This window comes from Eptesicus fuscus, chromosome 1 (genome assembly GCF_027574615.1).
Source record: "Eptesicus fuscus isolate TK198812 chromosome 1, DD_ASM_mEF_20220401, whole genome shotgun sequence".
Lineage (NCBI taxonomy): Eukaryota > Metazoa > Chordata > Mammalia > Chiroptera > Vespertilionidae > Eptesicus > Eptesicus fuscus.
Genome location: NC_072473.1, coordinates 96,047,512 through 96,070,854, shown reverse-complemented (window position 1 = coordinate 96,070,854; position 23,343 = coordinate 96,047,512). Strand labels below are relative to the sequence as shown.

General features: G+C 39.6%; 1 pseudogene; it reads right to left on the bottom strand.

Moving 5' to 3' along the window:
- Positions 1-7,854, bottom strand: part of LOC103302621 (ATP-dependent RNA helicase DDX54-like) — a 70,214-nt pseudogene extending 62,360 nt beyond the window's left edge.
- Between the last annotated feature and the right edge of the window lie 15,489 nt (positions 7,855-23,343).

The following is a 23,343-nucleotide window of genomic DNA, read 5'->3' as shown; positions in this document are numbered from 1 at the left end:
AAAACGAAACAATATTCACATAATAAGGGTACAAGAAGGAGAGGAAGAGAAGCAAGGAATAGAAAACCTGTTTGAAGAAATAATGATAGAAAACTTCCCTGATATTGGCAAGGAAAAAACCATGCAAGTCCAAGAAGCACATAGAGTCCCAAACAAGAGGAACCCCAAAAGACCGACACCATGACACATTATAATTAAATTGGCAAACACCAACGACAAAGTAAGAATCTTAAAGGCTGCCAGAGAGAGACAGAAATTTACCTACAAGAGGTCTCCTATTAGAATATCAAGGGATTTCTCAACAGAAACACTCCAGGCGAGAAGGGAATGGAATGAAATATACAAAGTGATGCAAAGCAAGGGATTGAACCCAAGAATACTGTACCCAGCAAGGCTATCATTCAAAATTGAAGGTGGAATCAGAAGCTTCACAGACAAAAAGGGCTAAGAGAGTAAAAAGAATAAACATAAAGGCAAGAAGAAACACAAACATTAAGGATAAATATGAAAACAAACAAGTACTTATCAATAATAACATTAAACGTAAATGAATTAAATGCACCAATAAAAGACATAGGGTAGCTGAATGGTTAAGAAAACATGACCCATATATTTGCTGTCTGCAAGAGACCCAACTCAGAGCAAAGGATTCACACAGACTAAGAGTGAAAGGATGGAAAAAAATTTTTCAGACAAATGGAAATGAGGAAAAAGCTGGGGTTGCAATACTTATATCTGATAAAATAGACCTCAAAGTAAAGGCCTTAACAAGAGATAAGAAAGGCCACTACATAATACTAAAGGGAGCAATTCAACAAGAAGATATAACTCTGGTAAACATATATGCACCCAATACAGGAGCACCCAAATAGATAAAACAACTTCTGGAAGATATCAAGGGAGAGATGGATAGCAATACAGACATAGTAGGGGACTTTAATACCCCACTGACACCACTGGATAAATCATCTAAACAAAAAATAAGCAAAGAAACAGCAATCCTAAATGACTCACTAGATCAGATGGACTGAATTGACATCTTTAGAACATTTCACCCCAAAGCTACAGAATATACATTCTTCTTCAGTGCACACGGAACATTTTCAAAGATAGGCCACATATTAGGACACAGGAAAAGTCTCTTCAAATTCAAGAAGATAGAAATCATAACAAGCATCTTCTCAGACCACAATGGCATAAAACTAGAAATCAACTACAATAAAAACAATGAAAAAAATCAAACACTTGGAGGCTAAATAGCATGCTATTAAACAATGTTTGGTTTACCAAAGAGATCAAAGAAAAAATTAAAAGCATCCTGGAAACAAATGACAATGAAAACACAACAATCCAAAATCTATGAGACACAATGAAAGCAGTCCTGAGAGGGAAGTTCATAGCTCTACAGGCCTACCTCAAAAAACAAGAAAAAATGGTAACGAATTATCTAACCTTGCAACTTAAAGAACTAGAAGGAGAGCAACAAGAAATGCCCACAGTAACCAGAAGGAAGGAGATAATAAATATCAGAGCAGAAATAAATGACATAGAGACCAAAAAAAAACAATACATAAGCTCAATGAAACCAAGAGCTGGTTCTTTGAAAGGATAAACAAGATTGGTGAACCTCTAGCTAGACTCACCAACAAACAAAGAGAGAAGGCCCAAATAAACAAAATCAGAAATGAAAGAGGTGATGTAACAACTGACCCCACAGATATACAAAGGATTGTAAAAAAATACTATGAACAACTCTACTCCAACAAACTAGACAACCTCGGCGAAATGGACACATTTCTAGAAAAATATGAGCTTCCAAAACTCAACCAGGAAGATTAAAAAAAACTGAATAGGTTGATAACTACTAATGAAATTGAAACAGTAATCCAAAAGATTCCAGAAAACAAAAGCCCAGGACCAGGTGGCTTCACAGGAGAGTTTTACTGAACATTCAAAGAACTAAAACAAACCCTTCTCAGACGATTCCAAAACATTCAAGAGGAAGGCACACTTCCAAACTCTTTCTATGAAGCCAGCATTACCCTAATCCCAAAACCAGATAAAGACACTACAAAGAAAGAGAATTACAGGCCAATATCCGTGATGAACATAGATGCTAAAATCTGCAACAAAATTCCAGCAAACCAGATCCAGCATTATATTAGAAAGATCATACACCATGACCAGGTGGGATTTATTCCAGGAAAGCAAGGCTGGTACAGTATCTGCAAATCAATAAATGTGATATATCACATAAACAAAGTGAGAGACAAAAATCACATAATCATATCAATTGATGCAGAAAAGGCATTTGACAAAATCCAACACCCTTTTCTTTTTTTAATTTTATTTTATTGTTTAAAGTATTACATATAGTAGTACACATATCTGCTTTTCCCCCCATTGACCTTCCCCTGCCTCCCCTACCCCCTGTCACATGCCCTCATCCCACCCCCACCCCCAGTGTCTGGTGTCCAATACCCTTTTCTGATAAAAATGCTCAGCAAAGAGGGAATAGAAGGATCATACCTCAACATAATAAAAGCTTTATATGACAAACCTGCAGCCAACATCATACTCGATGGGCAAAAACTAAAACCATTTCCACTAAAAACAGGAACAAGACAGGGATGCCCACTTTCATCACTCCTATTCAACATAGTACTGGACAATCAGACAAGAAGAAGAAATAAAGGACATCCAAATTGGAAAGGAAGAAGTAAACTTGTCATTATTTGCAGATGACACGATACTGTACATAGAAAATCCTAAAGACTCCATCAAAACATTATTAGACTTAATAAATGAATTTGGCAATGTAGCAGGATACAAAATTAATGCCACAAAATCTGTGTCATTTCTTTACACCAACAGTGAAGTTACAGAAAGAGAGACTAAGGAAACAATCTCATTTACCATTGCACCAAAAAAATTAAGATACCTAAGAATAAACTTAACTAAGGAGGTAAAAGACCTCTACACAGAAAACTACAGGACATTGAAAAAAGAGATAGAGGAAGACATAAATAGATGAAAGAGCATACGGTGTTCATGGATTGGTAGAATCAACATCATTAAAATGTCCATACTACCCAAAGCAATCTATAGATTCAATGCACTCCCCATTAAAATACCAATGGCATATTTCACAGACTTAGAATGAACTCTCCAAAAATTCATCTGGAATAAAAAAAGACCTCGAATAGCTGCAGTAATCCTGAGAAAGAAGAGCAACGTAGGATGGATCTCAATACCAGATATCAAGTTATATTACAGGCCACTGTTCTCAAAACTGCCTGGTACTGGCATAAGAACAGACATATAGACCAAAGGAATAAAATAGAGAACCCAGAAATCGACCCAAAACACTATGCTTAATTAATATTTGACAAAGGAGGCAAGAGTATACAATGGAGTCTAGACAGTTTCTTCAATAAATGGTGTGGGAAAATTGGACAGATACATGCGAAAACATGAAACTAGACCACCAACTTACACCATACAAAAATAAACTCAAAATGGATAAAGGACTTAAATGTAAGATGGGAAACCACAAAAATACTAGAGGAACACACAGGCAGCAAAATCTCAGACATATGCCGTAGCAATATCTTCACTGATACAGCTCCTATGGCAATAGAAACTAAAGAGAAAATAAACAAATGGGACTACATCAAAATAAAAACCTCTGCACAGCAAAAGAAACCATCAACAAAATGCATACAACTTAACAAAAGGAAGATATACAACCCAATCACCAAATTGGCAACAGACCTAAATAGATACTTTTCGAAAGAGGACATAAGGAAGGCCAAAAGACATATGAAAACATGCTCAAGTCACTAATCATCCGAGAGATGCAAATCAAAATGACAATGCGGTACCATCTCACACCTGTCAAAATGGCTACCATCAACAAATCAACAAATGCCAAGTGCTGGCGAGGATCTGGAGAAAAAGGAACCCTCATACACTGCTGGTAGAAATGCAGACTGGTGCAGCCACTGTGGAGAACAGTATGGAGTTTCCTCAAAAAACTAAAAATGGAACTCCCATTTGACCCAGTGATCCCACTTCTAGGAATATATCCCAAGAAACTAGAAACACCAATAGGTAAGGATATATGCACCCCTATGTCATAGTGGCACAATTTACCATAGCTAAGATTTGGAAACAACCTAAGTTCCCATCAGCAGATGAGTGGATTAAAAATTGTGGTACATCTACACAATGGAATACTACACTGCGGTAAAAAAAGAAGGAATTCTTACCATTTGCAACAGCATGGATGGACCTGGTGAGCATTATGCTAAGTGAAATAAGCCAGTCAGTGAAAGAAAAATACCACATGATCTCACTCATTTATGGATAATAAGGAATATTATAACCTGATGAACAAAAAGATAGATACAGAGGCAGAGAAGCATCGAACAGACTGTCAAATTACAGCGAGAAGGCTGGGCGGGGGACGTTAGGGATCAACCAAAGGACTTTTATGCATGCATATAAGCATAACCAATGGATGTAAGACACTGGGGAGTGAGGGTATACATGGGAGTGGTGGAGGGGCAATGGGGAGATATGGACACATGTAATACCTCAATCAATAAAAAAAATGGAAAAAAAACCTGTGGTACATCTACACAATGGAATGCTACTCTGTGGTAAAAAAGGAGTTCTTACCATTTGCAACAGCATGGATGGAACTGGAGAGCATTATGCTAAGTGAAATAAGCCAGTCAGAGAAAGATAAATATCACATGATCACACCAACTTACACCATACATAAGAATAAATTCAAAATGGAAAAAAACCATAAACATTCTAGAAGAAAGCGTAGACAGCAAAATCACAGACAACTCTCATAGCAATTTGTTTACAGATACATCTCCTAAGGCAAAGGAAACTAAGAAGAAAATAAACAAATGGGACTACATCAAAATAAAAAGCTCTGCAAAGCAAAAGAAACCATCAACAAAATGAAAATGGAGCCCACTGCATGGAAGAACATATTTGCCAATGTGACATCTGATAAGGGGTTAATATCCAGAATATATAAAAACTCATACAACTTAACAAAAGGAAGACAAACAATCCAATTAAAAAATGGACAAAGGACCTAAATATATATTTCTCCAAAGTGACATAAAGATGGCCAAGAGATATATGAAAACATGCTCAAAGTCACTAATCATCAGAGAAATGCAATTCAAAACAACAATGAGGTACTATCGCACACCTGTCAGAATGGCTATCATCAACAAATCAACCAACAAGTGCTGGTGAGGATGTGGAGAAAGGGAATCTTTTTGCACTGCTGGTGAAATGCAGACTGGTGCAGCCACTGTTTAAAACAGTATGGCATTTCCTCAAAAAATTACAAATGGAACTGCCTTTTGACCCAGTGATCCCACTTCTAAGAATATATCCTAAGAAACCTGAAACACCAATCAGAGAGAATATATGCACCCCTATGTTCATAGCAATGCAATTTACAATAGCTAAGATTTGAAAACAGCCCAAGTGTCCATCAGCAGATGAGTGGATAGAAAAGTTGTGGTACATTTACATAGAGTAATAGTACTCTGCTATAAAAAAGAAAGAACTCTTACCATTTGCAACAGCATGGATAGACCTACAGGGTATTATGCTAAGTGAAATAAGCCAGTTAGAGAACGGTAAGTATCACATGATCTCACTCATATGTGGAATTTATTGAACAAAATAAACTGATGAACAAAATAGATCCAGAAACATAGAAGCATGGAACAGACTGAGGAATCTCAGAGGAAAGGTGGGGGAGGGTGGGTGGTGGATGGGACAAGGTTAACTGGGGAACTTACTAGTATATGCATACTAGTGATCTGGTGCATGGATTCATGCACATTGAAAGGAAATTAATTAGAAGGTGGCCTGCAGGGCAGGACTGAGCAAGATGGGCCAGACACGGCCTGGAGCCAACCTCCTGCAGTCCCTCCCCAGCATCTGTGGAGTGCAGGGGGGTCCCTGCAGCAGGTGGGATCCTTTGGCCTGGCCTGTGGGGATCAGGCAAAATTGGCTCTTTGACATCCCCCGAGGGGTCCCGGAGAGTGAGAGGGCACTCTGTAAACTGCAAAGTTGCTGTTGTACAGGGTGTGGAACGCAAACACAAGTGTGCAGTAAACCAGATTCAGGGCCGACAGTGCCCCAGCAATAACATAACCCAAAGCCAAAGGTGGAATCACAGGGCCCCGCAAGGAATCAGTCTCCTTCTTCTCAGGTTTCGGGGTGAGTCACCTGAGAACCTCTGCTGCCATGTCACTGCAGCTCAGCAGCTCCTGCGTTGTGTCTGCCCCTGGTGGTCAGTGCATGTCATATCGACTGGTTGGATGGTCGGACACTTAGCATATTAGCCTTTTTTAAAATATAGCTATGCGTAGCTCATGAAAAAATTGGACATCTGTAATGCTTTCAACAATAAAAATAATTTTTTTAAAAAAGGGAGCAAGCATTTTGAGACATCTTACCCAGTTAACTCTAATAGCCAGCCTAAATCAAACGGGTCGCCACCAATGGCACAGGACTCATAGATACCGGGGTTCACATCCCTGTTCCACCACCCAGTAATTTGTGACCTTGAGCTAGTCGCTTCAGTTTTATTAACCTCACATTCTTCATCTGTCAATTAGGACTTGTAATGGCTGCATGCCTTATTCCACCTGGGATTTGGAGGAGGATTAAATGAGGAAGGAGATGTGAACATACTTTGGGAACTCTCCAAATGTGAGCCATTATAAGTGCATTGCTCTCCTCTCTTACAAAGAAAGGTTTTTTGTTATGTATACATGTCTAAATGTCTGCACTCTTAACGTGTGGTTATAGATGTTGGTTTTTCTTAGGTGAAGTGCTTCTGGAGCTAATTCTAGTTTATAATCAGGTGTAAGAGACAAAAAAGAGGGACTCTCATCAGCATAAAGTCTGACTGGATGGGAAAGTGCTGAGTGCAGTTGCCAGTAATTTATGACTAACTATTCTCCCATTTTACAGATGAGAAAAATGAAGCTCAAATAAGTATTGTTTCAAATCCAAGGACACGCTATTAATAAGGTGCAAGATTCAACCTAAATCCAGGTCTTATGATTTTTTAATCTGCTCTTCTTTCCACTAAAGTAACCAGAGGAAATCTGGATAGCACTTGATTGCTGAAAGGATGAAAAAGTTAGCCTTCCAGTCTGGGTATAAAATATTTTCTTCAGTTTAACTTTGAAAGACAAACTGTGAAAATGAAATACATTTCTATCTCAAGGACCATTTGAAGTTATATATCTCAACTAGGGAAATATAATCAAGTCAGAACTAAGCATGAGGAAGAAGGGACCATTTTAAGGAATGACCATCCCTGAAAAACAAAAAGATGAATGTTAACAAGGGAATTGTGGTTCAGTTTTTGGCTTTAAGAGACATTTTATCAAGATTTTTAACCATATAAAAACAACTAACATACAATCACATAGCTGATCTGAAGCAGGAAAAACAACCTACCATTGCAGATTAGGTGACGATATCCAATCTCAATAGCAAAGGGTAGATTTAGGATGGGAGCCCCTTCTCAGTCTTAATAAGATAAACTGGAATTTGTCTTGGATATAAGCTAAATTCTGAATATGACTCAGAATCACTACACAATGGGCATGTATTATTCAATATTGAACAGAAAAGTGGTCAGAATAGAAGTGATTGTTTTACCAGAACTGAGTATTGACGACTGAGTATTGACGAATTTCTCAGAGGTCTTTGTGCACAAGTAGCTAGGCTTACCTGTAAACAGTTATGAGGGGGAAAACCAGTCTCAGGGGGAAATGGCCTGAGCGCCATCTAGTGTAAATGCTGTTAGAGTAAATGTTCTTGAAATGAGAAGAACTCACAAGTGCCATCTAGTGACAAAGGGGAAAAAGTACTCCCAGGATTAGGGCACCTGAAGTCTTGTGAACTAAAGCTAATCTGGTGACAAATACCACAGGATTTCATTTATATGTGGAATCTAAAGAACAATATAAATGAACAAATAAAACAGAAACAGACTCTCAGATACAGAGAACAAACTGATGGTTGTCAGAAAGAAGAGGGTGTTGAGGTTCTGGGTGAAAAAAGGTGAAGGGATTGAGAAATATAGATTGGTAGTTATAAAATAGTCATGGGGAGGTAAAGTACAGCATAGGGAATATAGTTAATAATATTGTAATAACTGTGTACAGTATCAGGTGGGTACTAGAAATATCAGGGGGAACAGTTTGTAAAGTATATCATTATCTAACCACTATGCTGTAAACCTGAAACTAATACAAAATAATATTGAATGTAAACTGTAATTGAAAAAAAATAAATAAAAATAAAGCTAACCTGCTGATAAAATCAGTTCATTACAGTCTCCTATATATAGGATTTAAGTTGCCTTCCCAATTGTGAGTATATTATAATGTACCCCCTTTGAGTTGAGCTATGAGAAACCTTAGCCTTCTCTGACTCTCTATATTTCCCCTTTAAATTGAGCTATGAAAAAAATTTGCCTTCTCTGACTCTCCATCCAACCTCCATTCCTTAAAATATGACCTTGTCCATTGAGCTCCAAAACACTTTGCCCATGTCTCCCACACCCTACTCTCAACATAAACAGCAGATTAGATAAGATTAGATTTTTAAAAATATATAGGCCATATCATGTCATTCCTCTGCTCAAAACCATCCCATACTTCCTCATTTCACTCAAAGCACAAGTTTCCTCATCTGAGAAATGGGGATGATAATAAAACCTTTTTTAGAAGGTTGTGGCAAGAACTGCCTGATAAAATGCTTATTCCCAAAAGAGGCCAGGCATATGGTAAAAATTCCATAAATATTGCTGTATTACTATTATTAAGATGGAGAAATGAAGGCTGATGATGGCTTGGTCAGTTGGTGCTAAAAGACTAAATAAAAATTGTACTGCTTTTTTAGTCATAGCCAAAGCAGTTCAAGCCTATGCCCCACACCTTTACCAAATGAATACATAATTGGCCTAAACAGCGAAATCAGAGATGACAGGAAGGAATAGCAGCAAATGGTAGAGTCAAGGTGCTCACAGTTCTCACCAAGCAGGAATGATGGGAGGGATACACATAATGATTAAATACAGAATTTCAAAAGACACCAGAATAAGAGAGAGAGATGTGGTTTAGCAACAGCATGTGCAAAGATGACAAGGGATTTCATTGTCTACAAGTTCAGTAGAAATGAGAAATGCTGTGTGATGGCTAGAAGGGCAAATCTGAGTTCAACTGCATTAATAAAAGTGTTCATTCATATTAAGAGATGGTCCAGCCCCACCTCCTGTACGCAACTGAAGCAGTGGGCTCATCTCTGGGTAGCACCCTTTAAGGGACACATGCCTAGAGAGCAGACACTCAGATGGTGAAGGGATGAAACATATGAGAAGCCATTTAAAGGCCTTAGGATGTTTAACCTGAAAGTGTACAGACATGAGAGCATTGTCTTCAAATCCCTGAAAGGCTGTCATGTGGGAGAAGGAACAAACTTATTCTGTTCCTTGTTCTGGATGGTGTCATTCAGCAAATACGGAGGACTTAAAAAAGTCTCAGGGAGACAGATTTAGCCTTGAACAAGGAAATCTTCTCCGATTTGAAATTGTTCCCCTATGTTAAGCGCTGCTTTGTGATGTAGTCAATGCCTTTATCACCAGACTTTCTAGTAGAGACAGGTATGGAGAATATTGCAGATGCTATTCAAGACTTCTGGAGAAGTTCAGCTAATTGCAAAGCTTCCAGTCCTGAGAATCTATGAGACAGCTGACAAAGGATAAAATAATCTTGAACTAGAGATGACATAGATATAGCTAGAATGCAATAGATACAGAAAAGTTAAGGAAAGACAGATACAGCAAGAAAATGAGAGAAGTTTGAGGTGCAAGGGGTTTGTTGCTAATCAGACTAGGAGACAAGACATCAATGTCAGCCCTGTCTGAGTCTTCAAGCCACCTCCTTACTAGTAAGGCTCAGGGCCCAGAACCTTTCCAAGGGTGAAACTCTGGGTGGCCAGGTAGACACCCTGAGGCAGAATTTTCTATTCCACACTCACTCTATTACTAAGTTGGCAAATTTATAAGCTAAAATTCTGTTTCGGTTTATATTCTTCAGTTTTGGTTAGTTGCTCAGCCTGGAATCCTAGCCTATTGGCAATGCCATAGTTCAGTGGTCAGCAAACTCATTAGTCAACAGAGCCAAATATCAACAGTACAATGATTGAAATTTCTTTTGAGAGCCGCAAACCGACTTCTCCTCATGGGCCACAAAGAGCCACACTCAAGGGGCCAAAGAGCTGCATGTGGCTCGCAAGCCACAGTTTGCCGACCACTGCCATAGTTTATACCCAACCTTGGGGCCTTGACCCTTATTATCAGCCAACAGATAAGCTACACAGAAGATGAAAGTAAGGGTAGCTAAGGAAGGGTCAAAGCTAGATTTCCATTGCAAATATTTGTTTATACATTGCTTGTCTTCATAATGCAATAAAGTAGACAGGGCATCTATTATACATTGTAAGGGAAGGATGTGATTCTTATCTATGTCCACTCAAAGTAGAGATTTATCTTCTTGGGATGAGTCAGTGTATTCATTTAGAAATGTGCCATATTTTTCATTTTGGTGAAATAGAATTTACCAGAATTGCTGCATAACTGGACTATATATGAACTGCTATCTGTGAACTTTCAAATATAATACATCCAATTATCAATAGTAAAATCAAATTTTGATGAACCATGTTACAAGAAAGACTGACTTATCTTATTTTAATAGCTTTTTAGAGTAGTGTTTTAACTAAAAATTGATCAGAAAGTACAGGATTCCTATATACTCCCTCTCCCCACTGCAGCTCAGTTTCTTCTATTATTGTTTTCATTAGGTTCACCCTTTATGTTGTATGTTATATGAACTTTGCCAATTGCATCATTTCATGTGTTCACCATTACAGTATCATTTGGTTTGTTTCATCTTCTCATTGTAAGTCAACATTCATGTTCATTTCTAAATTTGTGATCTTATTAAGAAAGAGATCCAAAAAATTGTATAATCTTCAAGCCCCACAAAACCTAGATCTGGCCCTGAGACCCAGCTCAAGACAGCCTAGGGGCCTTGAGCTCCAGAGTCATCTGCAGGTCCTTGACTAGAAAGTAGAGGACAAGCTAGATTTCATGGTTAGCCCACATAGTTATGAAGTTACCAAGAGACAGACCAGAGGGTGACACCATTGTCAGAGGCCAGGTTCTTGGGCCAAGCAGGTCAACTTCTGGAAGTCCAAGTGATGTCCCATTGCTCCCCACCAAGGGTTATCCAAACTGAACAAACAGTCAAAAAATCAGTTTCTTTGTTTTCTTTTAACCCAATAGCTCAAGCCAAACAGTCAGGCATCCTGACGGAAACCCTCTTTTCTTTTTCAACCTTATCAATCAGCAAGTTCTGTCAATTCTGAACCATAAATATCTCTTGAATCTATGCAGTTTTCCCTGTTCTCCATTGTCACCATGCCAGTCAAGTTCTATCTTCTTGCACAACTTCAGTGTCCTCTTGACATGTCCACTAGCATCTCACCTTCTAATCTTTATCAATATAGCAGCAAGTGTGAGAACAGCCTGATCATGTCACTCCTGTGCTTACAACTCCTAAGTGGCCCCCACTATTAATAATAACTAAGTTCAAGCTTAACATGACATAAGGGCCCCTTGTAACATGGTAATCTAGCACCAATTGACCTCTCTATCTTAATTTAACTCTCACCTTTCCCCTTCAGTAAGAACTAGGTCTTAGTAACTCCATCCAGTCAAGTTCTCTCTTCTCTCAGCCTCCATATCTACTGTTTCCTGCTGCTTAGAATGCTCCCCCCACCCCCACCCACCCTGCCCCAACCCACAAGCTAACTCCCACTCAACCTTCAGGAGTAAACACAAATGTTACATCCTCCAGAAAACCTCTCTAGATGTATTACAACTGGGTTAGGTGCCTCCTCCTGTGAGTTCCTACAGCATTTGATTGGCTCCTATTGTAACACATAATATGTGCTATAATTACCAAGTTTTTATAGTAAGTCAAACAGTATAGAGATATACAAGAAAAAAATAAGCTTGCTAGTACCCTCAGCTCTATAGAGATTTAAATTGTTGCTGTTAATAGTTCCATTATACCATAGTAAAATCTACTGTAATTTATTGAACCATTCCTCTATGGATAGACATTCAGGGTGCTTATGCAGATATTTTGCTTCTATAAACATCTTTGTACATGCAAAGACTTTTATTTTTTGCAATTATATTCCCAGAAAATCAAAGGGTATGCATTTTTAAATAGGTATTGCCAGATTAATTTTCTAAAAAAGAAGCAATTCACCCTATCACCAGCAATGTATGAGAGTACCTATGCCCCATAGCCTTTTCAGAATTGATGTTACTCTTTTTATTTTTTATCTGATGGAGGAAATGACATTTCATTGTTTTATTAATTTGCATTTCCCTTATTATTTGAGAATTTTTTATATATTTATTGGCAATATATTATTTTCTGTAAATTAAAAAATAAATGTCATGGGCCTATTTTTCCATTAGATCCTTCTTTTAAATCCTCACTCAAGGATATTTTCCCATTGATTTTTAGAAAGAGTGGAAGAGAAGGAGGGAAAGACAGAGAGAAATATCAATGTGCGAGAAACACATAGATTGATCGCCTCCTGCATGAGCACTGACTAGGGCCCAGTCAGGGAAGGAGCCCTTGACTGGAATCAAACCCGGGATCCTTTGGTCCGCAAGCCAACGCTCTAGTCACTGAGCTAAACCAGCTAGGGCTCTACTAGATTCTTTATCTCTATTTTAGTAATCTGTAGAAATTCTTCAATCATTGGGATTATTAATGATTTAGCATGTATCACACACATATTTTTCCTAATCTATTAAGGTTTATATGCTTTTATTTACATTTATTATGATGCATTTTACAATGCATTTAGTTTCAAATATGTATGCAATCAAATACATTCATATTTTTTCTTCATGGTTTCTGAGATTTTCAGTATTGCTTAAGAAGGTCTCTCCCACACTCCTATGCTTACAAATATTCTCCAATTACTTTTAATTCACTCCACTAATATTTTATATCTTTGATGTATTGTGACATTAAATCTGTAGGAATTTATTTGCCTGTAAATTCCTTGAGGCCAGGGATTGTGCCTGGCTTACTCATTTATTTGCAGAGCTTAGACTAGGGTATGGAATATAGTAGATTCTCAGGAACATTTGTTGTGCTGAGTAACTGAATAAATAAAGTCATATGTGTTTTCTTTGAATGCATCAACTTATTTTATCCCCAGTACCTAATCTATATATTTAAAAGCCTAAGTGACCATTACAACCAGTTGACCAGTTGCTATGACAATGCACTGACCACCAGGGGGCAGACACTCAACGCAGAAGCTGCCCCTGGTGGTCAGTGCACTCCAACAGCCAACCTCCCATGGCCAGCCAACCTCCTGTGGTCACTCCCCCCTGGCCCACCCTGATCACCAGCCAGGCAAAGGGACCCCAACCATGCATGAATTTGTGCATTGGGCCTCTAGTATACACTGGGTGGCCAGATTATTATGATCTCTGAATGCATAATAATCTGGCCACTCAGTGTATATCCTATATAATAAAAGGCTAATATGCAAATTGTCCCTTCAAACAGGAGTTCGACCAGCAGGCAGGCCGGACAACCCCCAATGTCCCCTCCCCCTGGCCAGGCTGGCTGGACCCCACCCACGCACAAATTCATGCACCAGGCCTCTAATATATATATATATATATATATATACACACACACACACACACACAGTATAATAAGCACTATGCAAGGGGCTAGTGACACAGTTCTTCCCTTTGAGCAAGTTACATATTAATGAAGGAGGAAAACATGTGATACTAACATTTTGATATATTAAGAGTTGATTTTTATATTTCTTGCCACTCCATTACCAAAAACATTAGCTATGCCAGTAGATATGCAGCACTCACTGTCTCAGGGAAGAGATCACAAGGAAGAGAGACAATAGAATCACATTTTGGCCTCTGAATTTCAATGTAACATTTTTTAAATTTTATTTTTCAATTACAGTTTACATTCAATATTACTATATGTGATATAAACTTGGATCTGGAAAGATGGCCTTTTCAGAAGATGGAAAGGTCATCAGTTCAAACACACCTAGCTGTATAACTTTGCACAGGTATTCAACCTCCCTAATCCTGTTTCCTCATCTGAAAAATGGGGATGATGATAAAACCTTTTTTATAAAGTTGTGGCAAGAATTGCCTGATAAAATGCCTATTCCCAGAAGAGGACAGGCATATAGTAAAAGTTCCATAAGTATTGCTTTGTTATTTTTATTAAGATGGAGAAATGCAGACTGATGATGGCTTGGTCAGATGGTGCTAAAGGACTAAATAAAAATTGTACCCCTAAAGAAGGTAGCCAAAGCAGCTCAAACCTATGCCCCACAGCTTTACCAAATGAATACATAATTGGCCTAAACAGCGAAATCAGGGGTGGCTTGAAGGAATAGCAGAAGATAGTATGCAGAAAACCAGTCTCAATTTCTACCACCTTTATAGTCTATATAAAATCTTCTTAATGGGGGGAGGGGAGAGAGGGAGAAAATAATAGCTCAAGGAGATGTTCAGTAATGACCAGGGACATAATTGCATTGTTTCCACTTAACCCTATTAAACAAGGGGACATTATGGCATGATTTCCAAATATGAGTTTCAAGATATGTTAAGACTCAGTCATCACTTTGCAATGAGACACCCCAATCCCAGATCATCCATCAGGAAAGGGTTTGTGTGAGCTCCGTACACAGCTAAGCAGCAAGTTCAGGCTCTCTCTCTCTGTCTTTGACCTATTTCTCCAGGTCTCATCTAACCATCAACTCCTTTTTATCTCTGATCAGTGTGGGTGAGGACAACCAAAGCACGAAACTAAGTGCTTTAGACACATGTGAATGAGGGTATAGGGGGAAATAAATGGTGATTGAAGGAGACTTGACTTGGGGTGGTGCACACACAATACAATATACAGATGATGTATTGTAGAATTGTGCACTTGAAACCTATATAATTTTATTAGCCAATGTCACCCTAATAAGGTCAATAACTATATATTTGAAATATCCAAATAACTCTTAGAATTCAGAAAACCATGACCAGCATTAGGGGTACTTGATATAAGGGAATGATTAGAAATCATTTATTATACTGCATTTTGGTAAATGAGCAAAAATATTTGGTATTGTATATATTACACATGAATACTCCAATGGGTGACTCACACTTTGTTCTTCAGAAAGTTAATAAAACTCAGTTATTGAATGGTTAGGCTGTCACTTTATTTCAAATCAATGCAACACATTTTGAGCAATTATTATGTCAGACACTGCTAAGATACAATCGGCTGTAGCACTTTAAACATGGATAAAATAAGTAGTAAGTCAATAACACTTATAACTCAATTCAGAATGGGAAAATACTGAAATAGACTCACCATATAATATATGCATATATTATCTAATTTAATCTTCCTGACAACCTTTGAGGCACACATATCATTATCCCTACTGTTATGGATGGGAATAGAGAGGCTCAGGGAGCCTGGCTAACTCACCAAAAAGCACATAGCTGGTAAATGGCAAAGCCAGGATTTAAAATCAGTTAGTTTTCACGATTCCAAAATTCTTATTCCATCCACTATGTTTAGGCACCTTATGTACTTAGGCTGGAGGTAGAGTGTAGGAGGAGCAGTATCAAGAAATACAACCCAATAGGTGGGTCAGAACTAGACTGTAGATATTTGGAATGCTATAGTAAAGAGTTTTCACTTTATGCCATGAACAATAAGCACACACTAATGTTCTTTAAGCAGAGCAGTGATAACATTTAATTTTCATTTTATAAAGATCACTCCTCAGTGTGGATAATGGGCTGTAGGAATAGCAAGAATATAAATATGGAGACATATTAAAAGGCTGTTGTAGTAGTCACAGGAGCAACAACAGGGGTCTAGACCAGTACAATGGATATGGGAAGGAAAAATCAAAAAAAGCTCATGATATCCTGAATGCAAAATCAACCTGATCTTGATTCAGAAGACAACTAAGCATTAAAGAGGTTTCTTATCTTAGCACTAAGGAAGCTGGGAGAATGGGGTGTATATTAAGAGACAGTGAAACAGAAGAATATAAATTTAGGATCCAGAGGAAGGTGATAAGAGGACTTATGAATGTTTCTATGGATTTTTCCATGGAATATATTTATTATATCCTAAATTTTCATGATGTTAAATAAGCAAGATGTTTACTCAGTTAAACTTCTGCTCAGTTTAGTGGAAACATATCAGCAGTGATGGTTATTTGGAATATGCAGAGTAGCACAATGGGTCTAAAAGAGAATCCTGAGAAAATGGCTATTATTCTAGTCAATGTCCTCTGACATTTAGGAATCTAAATGGGAACTGGTTCAGAGCTCAGTAAACTAATAGATTCAGCCCATGGCAACTTTCCAGAAAAGTTTCAGAAGATACTTTAACAGTAACACTTAGTAATTTCCTTTCACAGTAGCTGAAGTATTATCTTATATAGAAAAGCGGGAGACCAGATGATAACATTATCTCTAAACCTTGCCAGTTTCTGAACAGTATTGGAAAGGGAAAAGCTTTTGAATACTGGGTCTTTAAAACACTGTTCTCATCACCCTTCCACACTTCTACCTCCTCAGAAAGCCTATTAAAGGCCATCTCCACATTTAAATGAAAAACATTCCTAAACACTGCATGCTGAGTTTATCAGAAAACAAAATTCTGAATGTTGGTTTGTTTTATCACAATATCAATTTGGGAAGAGACTTTTATATGTGGGAAAAGATTCCAGCAAATTGTAATTAGGTAACTTCAAAATAGTGAAGTGATAGAGTATGAATCCATTTATTCATTCACTAGAGACCCGGTGCACGAAATTCGTGCACGGGGTGGGGGGGGGGTGTGTCACTCAGCCCAGCCTGCACCCTCTCCAATATGGGACCCCTCGAGGGATGTCCAACTGCCTGTTTAGGCCCGATCCCATGGGCCTCCCCTGCTGGCCTGATTTCCCACAACTGCCCTCCCCTGCCAGCCATCTTGTGGCAGCCATATTGTGTCCACATAGGGGCAGCCATTTTGACAACATAGGGGTGGTCATCTTGTGTGTTGGAGTGATGGTCAATTTGCATATTACCTCTTTATTATATAGGATAATTTCATCTGAAAAAGCAGTATACCCTAGTGATCACAGGCTTTGGAACCAGACAGACATAGGTTTGACTCTCATCTACTTCCTAGTTTTATAGCATCAGACAAGATACTTAATTGTACCTCCATTTTCTCATCTGTTAAAATGGGAGTGAGACAACATGTATGATTAAATGAGATAATGGAAGTAAACTGTTTAATGCAGTACCTGGCACAGAGTAGACAGCCAATGAGTAGTGGGCTTAACTCTCATTCGATAAATATTTACAAAGTGCCTGCCACATGCAAGACAATGCACAGCATGGCATGGATTAGAGAAACAGAGCTCCCTGTTCTCCAAAAGCCTATATCTGGAAACTTGAATCAGAAAGTCCCATGAGCCTTTTTCATTAAGATAGGCATCTTACCTAATAATAGACAAAAATGTAAATTGACCATACCTCTGCTATGCCCACAGTCAATCAGAGTGAGTATGCAAATTAGAAGGCCAAAGATGGTGGCCAACCAGCTGCTCCAGGCGCAGAGTGGCCAGGCGGGGCAGGACACCTGCTATGAGAGGGAGGGTGGGGGGCGAAGGGATCTACAGGAGCGGAGTGCCACAGCGAAGACAAGACTGCAGACTCTGGCCTGAGCCTGCAGCGAAGACAAAGATGGTGGACTACAGCCGGAGTCTGCAGCAAAGACAAAGATGGCAGATTCCGGCTGGAGTCTGCAGAAAAGATGAAGAAGGCAGACTCTGGCCAGAGTGAAGGCCTGGGTCCCGGGTACTGGAGGAAAACCGGTGCTGGAAGCCAAGGGAAGGAAGGCCTATTGCATGAATCTCTTTGTGCAACGGGCCTCTAGTATTTCAATAAGGCAGACATATTTATGCCAATGCTGCTTTCTTTCTACACCACCACTGCTTAGCACATTATTCCTTCTCTAGGACTGGAAGTTTTTTGTTTTGTTTTGTTTTGTTTTGTTTTTATACTCTAACCACTACAGCATGATGAAAGGCATAATAGATTTTAAAAGAAAAAATATTGGTGGCTTAGTCATCTTATTCTACTCAAGAAATAGCATGATACATTTCTATGCTTTCAAATACAAGACTCAAGTCATTAATCTTGAGTGCATTTTGAGAAACATTCTTCTATGAGCAATTACTACAGCACTTGTAGAATTACTATAATGCTTAATTTGTTAAAACAACTGTGCATGTCTCCAAATGAGTAAAAGAGATACAAGCAATCTCAAAAGTGAGATTAGATTCAAGAAAATTTTTGAAACATGAGTTTATAATTTTTTATCTTCCAGTCTCCAAAACAAACATTCTAAGGGAAGCACTTCTTACACTTTATTTATTTATGAAATAAAGAGATATCTAGAGGAGTGAGAACTCTTTATTTTCAGGCACAAAAATCTAATTGAAAAATAAAAACAAACAAACAAACAACAACAAAACTAATTTCCTTAAAGCAAATGTTGTCAAATAACTTTGTTTTAATCTTTAAACTTTTCAGAATAAAATCAGTTTATTGATGGAAATACCATAATGATTTCATACTTTTAAAATCTAATTTCTATATGGTATTTCTACAAAACATTTAGAGAAAAAAACAATAATTGAAAACTGAAAAAACATTCTACTATAATTTGATGTTGTATTCTTACAGATGAGAGGGTTTGGTGGTGTTAGTGTTCAGGTTTTAGTTTTGTATGTGGTGGAAATCTGTGTTTTCTAATCAAGCTATGCTATTGTCAGATAGATGTTTACAGATCTCTCTCCCATATTACCCATCATTAAAATAAATTATTTCACTCCTAAGACTACCTTGGAACATATAATCCTATCTAATAAAAGAGTAATATGCAAATTGACCATCACTCCAAGACACAAGATGGCTGCCCCATGTGGTCAAAGATAGCTGCCCCCATGTGGACACAAGATGGCCACTATAAGATGGCCAGCAGGGGAGGGCAATTGTGGGCAATCTGGCCAGCAGGGGAGGGCAGCTAGGGATGACCGGGCTGGCAGAGGAGGGCAGTTGGGGGACCAGGCCTGCAGGGGAGGGAAGTTAGGGGTGACCAGGCCTGCAGGGGAGGGCAATTGGGGGGAGACCCAGTCTTACAGGGGCAGGCAGTTGGGGGGGAACAGGCCAGCAGGGGAGGAAAGTTTTGGAGGACGTAGCCCTGCAGAAGAGGGCAGTTGGGAGGGACCAGGCCTGCAGGGGAGGGCAGTTGGGGGGACCAGGCCTGCAGGGGAGGGCAGTTAGGGGTGACCAGGCTGACAGAGGAGGGCAGTTGGGAGGGACCAGGCCTACAGGGGAGGGCAGTTAGTGGGGACAAGGTCAGTAAGGGAGGGAAGTTAGGGGTGACCAGGCCTGCATGGGAGGGCAGTTGGGGGCACCAGGCCTGCAGGGGAGGGCAGTTGGGAGCAATCAGACCAGCAGGGGAGAGCAGTTGTGAGGATCCAGGCCTGCAAGGAAGGGCAGTTGGGGGTGATCAGTCCTCCAAGGGAGGGCAGTTAGGGGTGACTGGGCCAGTAAAGGAGGGCAGTTGGGGTGACCAGGCTGGCAAGGGAGGGCAGTTAGGGGTTACCGGGCCAGCAGGTGAGGGCACTTGGGCGCGACCAGGCCTGCAGGGGAGGGCAGTTAGGGGCAATCTGGCCAGCAGCAGAGCAGTTATGTGTCTATCAGGCTGGCAGGGGAGTAGTTAGGGGGTGATCAGGCTGGCAGGCAGAAGCGGTTAGGGGCAATCAGGCAGGCAGGCAAGTGAGCAGTTGGGAGCCAGCAGTCCTGGATTGTGAGAGAGATGTCCGACTACCCGTTTATGGCAGTTGGACATTCCTCAAGGGGTCCCAGATTGGAGAGGGTGCAGGCTGGGCTGAGGGACACCTCCCCCCATGCACGAATTTTGTGCACCGGGCCTCTAGTTTTAAATATAATCTTTAATTAATAGATTTCTAGTTTCATGGTAACACAAGCACCCATCGAGGAGAAGGTCCAAATTGATATGACAGAATCAGTAGAAAAAGAGAGCAGACTCACAGAGACAGAAATTGAATCTTCACAACAAACTACAATAACTAGCAGAAATGTTCAGTCTCCAGAATACCTCCTAAACTTCTAAGAGCTTGACAAAAACAATACTGAACCTGAAACTTTCCAATCCAATGGGTTAACCAACAGGCTTATTTCTTGCTTTAAACCACTTTTTTTTTTCTGTATTTTATAATGCATTTTTAAACCACGCTCCAAATAGTCCATGTCAGCACTCATTACTAGAATTATACATTCAGCAGTGAGACTGACCACAGATTAAATGCTTTGTGCTGTTTGTAGAACAATATTTTCTCTTATACTTTCAAATGCTATCCTATCTAATAAAGAGGATATATGCTAATTGACCCCCACACCATCGCAAAGATGGCGGCACCCACAGCTAATAAGGAGGGAATATGTTAATTGACTGCTACGCCCTCTAAGATGGCAGCACTCACAGCCACAAGATGGCAGCACCTAGTCCCCTCAGCCCCACCGGGGCAGCAGGCACATGGCAAGGCCGGGCCTGCCTGCGGGCCTGGCCACGCCATGCGCCTGCCTTCAGAGTACCCCAGTCCCCTCAGCCCTCCAGCTGCCCAGGGCTGGCTTGAGGCGCAGGCAAGCCTCAGATGTCCACTGCCCAGCCACCCAGGTTTGGCCTGAGGCACAGGCAAGCCTCGGATGGTGGCTGCCCAGCTGCCCAGGGCTGCCCAAGGCTCAGGTAACCAGGGCTGTCCGAGGCTTGCGCCGCCAGCTGTGGCAGCAGCAGAGGTGTGATGGGGCATCGCCTTCCCCTGATCACCGGGTTGCCTCCCACCCCTGAGGGCTCCCGGACTGTGAGAGGGGGCAGGCTGGGCTGAGGGACCCCCCCTCCAGTGCATGAATTTTCATGCACCAGGCCTCTAGTAAAATAGTAATCCCTAGTGACATATAAAGTGATAACAACTATGTTCTTTTTCCAGCATGTATTTCTGAAGAGACTGCTTTTAATTAGCTCCACAAATTCAAATGTACAGGCAGGCCCCCTTTATGGCAATACTCAAAAAGTTATATTTTTCTAATGATCCTTAGTATTTTCTTTTACCCCTGTGCCACACACAAAGAAAGGTAATGCATGCTCTGAACTAACGTGTCTCCCACAAAATAAAATATTGAAATTCAGGTGATGCATTCATAACTACCAGATCTCTCTTTCTCTGAGACAGCTACTCTGCTCATTGCTTCTTTTTTATAATTTTATTTTTATTTATGACATTATTACAGATGTCTCCCATTTTCTCTCTTTTGCCTCCATTCACCCAGATCCCATGTCCCCCTCACTCTGTCTATCACTACATTGTTGTCTGTGTCCATGTGCTATGCATATATGTCCCTTGGTCATTCTCTTAACCTTCTTTTATCCTATGTACCCCACCCACCTCCCCACTGACATCTGTGAATCTGTACCATGTATCCATGTCTCTGGTTCTGTTTTGTTTATCAATTTATTTTGTTTATTAGATTTCACAGATAAGTGAGATCATATGGTATTTGTCTTTCTTTGACTGGCTTATTTCACTTAGCATTATAATATTCATGTTTTTGCAAGAGGTAAGAGTTCCTTCCTTTTTACAGCAGTGTAGTATTCCATTCTGTAAATGTACCACAACTTTTTATCCACTTATCTACCAATGGGCACTTGGGCTGTTTCCAGATCTTGGCTATTGTAAATAGTACTGCTATGAACATAGGGGTGCACATACACTTTTTGATTAGTGATTTAGGATTCTCAGGATATATTCTAAGAAGTAGGATCAGTGAATCAAATAGAAGTTCAATTTTTAATTTTATGAGGAAACTCCATACTTTTATCCACAGTGGTGGCACCACTGTGCATTCCCATCAATAATGCACCAGGGTTCCCTTTTCTCTACATCTTGGCCAGCACTTGGTATTTGTTGATTTACTGATGATAACCATTCTGGCAGGTGTGAGGTGATAACTCAATGGGGTTTTATTTTGCATCTCTCTGATGATTAGTGATGTTGAGAATTTTATATGTCTCTTGGCTGTATGTATATCCTTTTCTGGAACAAAAAAACATCCAGTTGTTTATGTAATGCCCATAGTGCTTTCATACCACAACAGGAGAGTTGAGTAGTTGTGACAGAGAGATTATGACCCACAAAGCTGAAAATATTTCCTTTACTATATGACCCTTTACAGGAAAAGTTTGCAGATCCCTACTTTAAAAATACTAGTAGCCCTAGCCAGTTTGGCTCAGTGGATAGAGCGTCGGCCTGTGGACTAAAGGGTCCCAGGTTCAATTCCAGTCAAGGGTATATGCCCGGGTTGCAGGCTCAATCTCCAGTAGGGGGCGTGCAGGAGGCAGGCAATCAATTATTCTCTCTCATCATTGATGTTTCTTTCTCTCTCTCCCTCTCCCTTCTTCTCTAAATCAATAAAATATATATTTTTAAATCCCTTTAAAAATAAAAAAACACTAGTAAATACTAACAAAATATACTTATAATACTAATAAAATGAACTCTGAAACACCCAAAATCTAGATGAAGAGGAAAGCATTTTCACTTAAATATTTAACATTACCAATACTTTAACAGATATATGAGTGCCTCTCCTATTACATCCTACTCTCTCCACCAATACATTGTTTGATTTGAAAAGTCAAGTATGAACCAAAAACCTAGCTCTGAAAAACAGGCAATGCTGCAAGTGTTTGATGAAGAAATTTTAAAAAAGTTAAGTTAAATGGAGTGTAACTCTTATTTCATAAGAGTTTATAAGAGATTTTTCTGAGCTAAAAATGAACAAGGTTATGAGTGAGACCTAGGAAACAAAAAGCTTACGACCATTGGGACAACTGGTATGGCTATAAATTGTCCTGGTAATAGATACTTGTCAGAGATATGGTCAGAAAAGTAGGATGCTCTAGTTTTTGCTTTTAGGTTCCTCCTGGGGAGAGAAAAGCATACCTCTAAAGAGTGAAA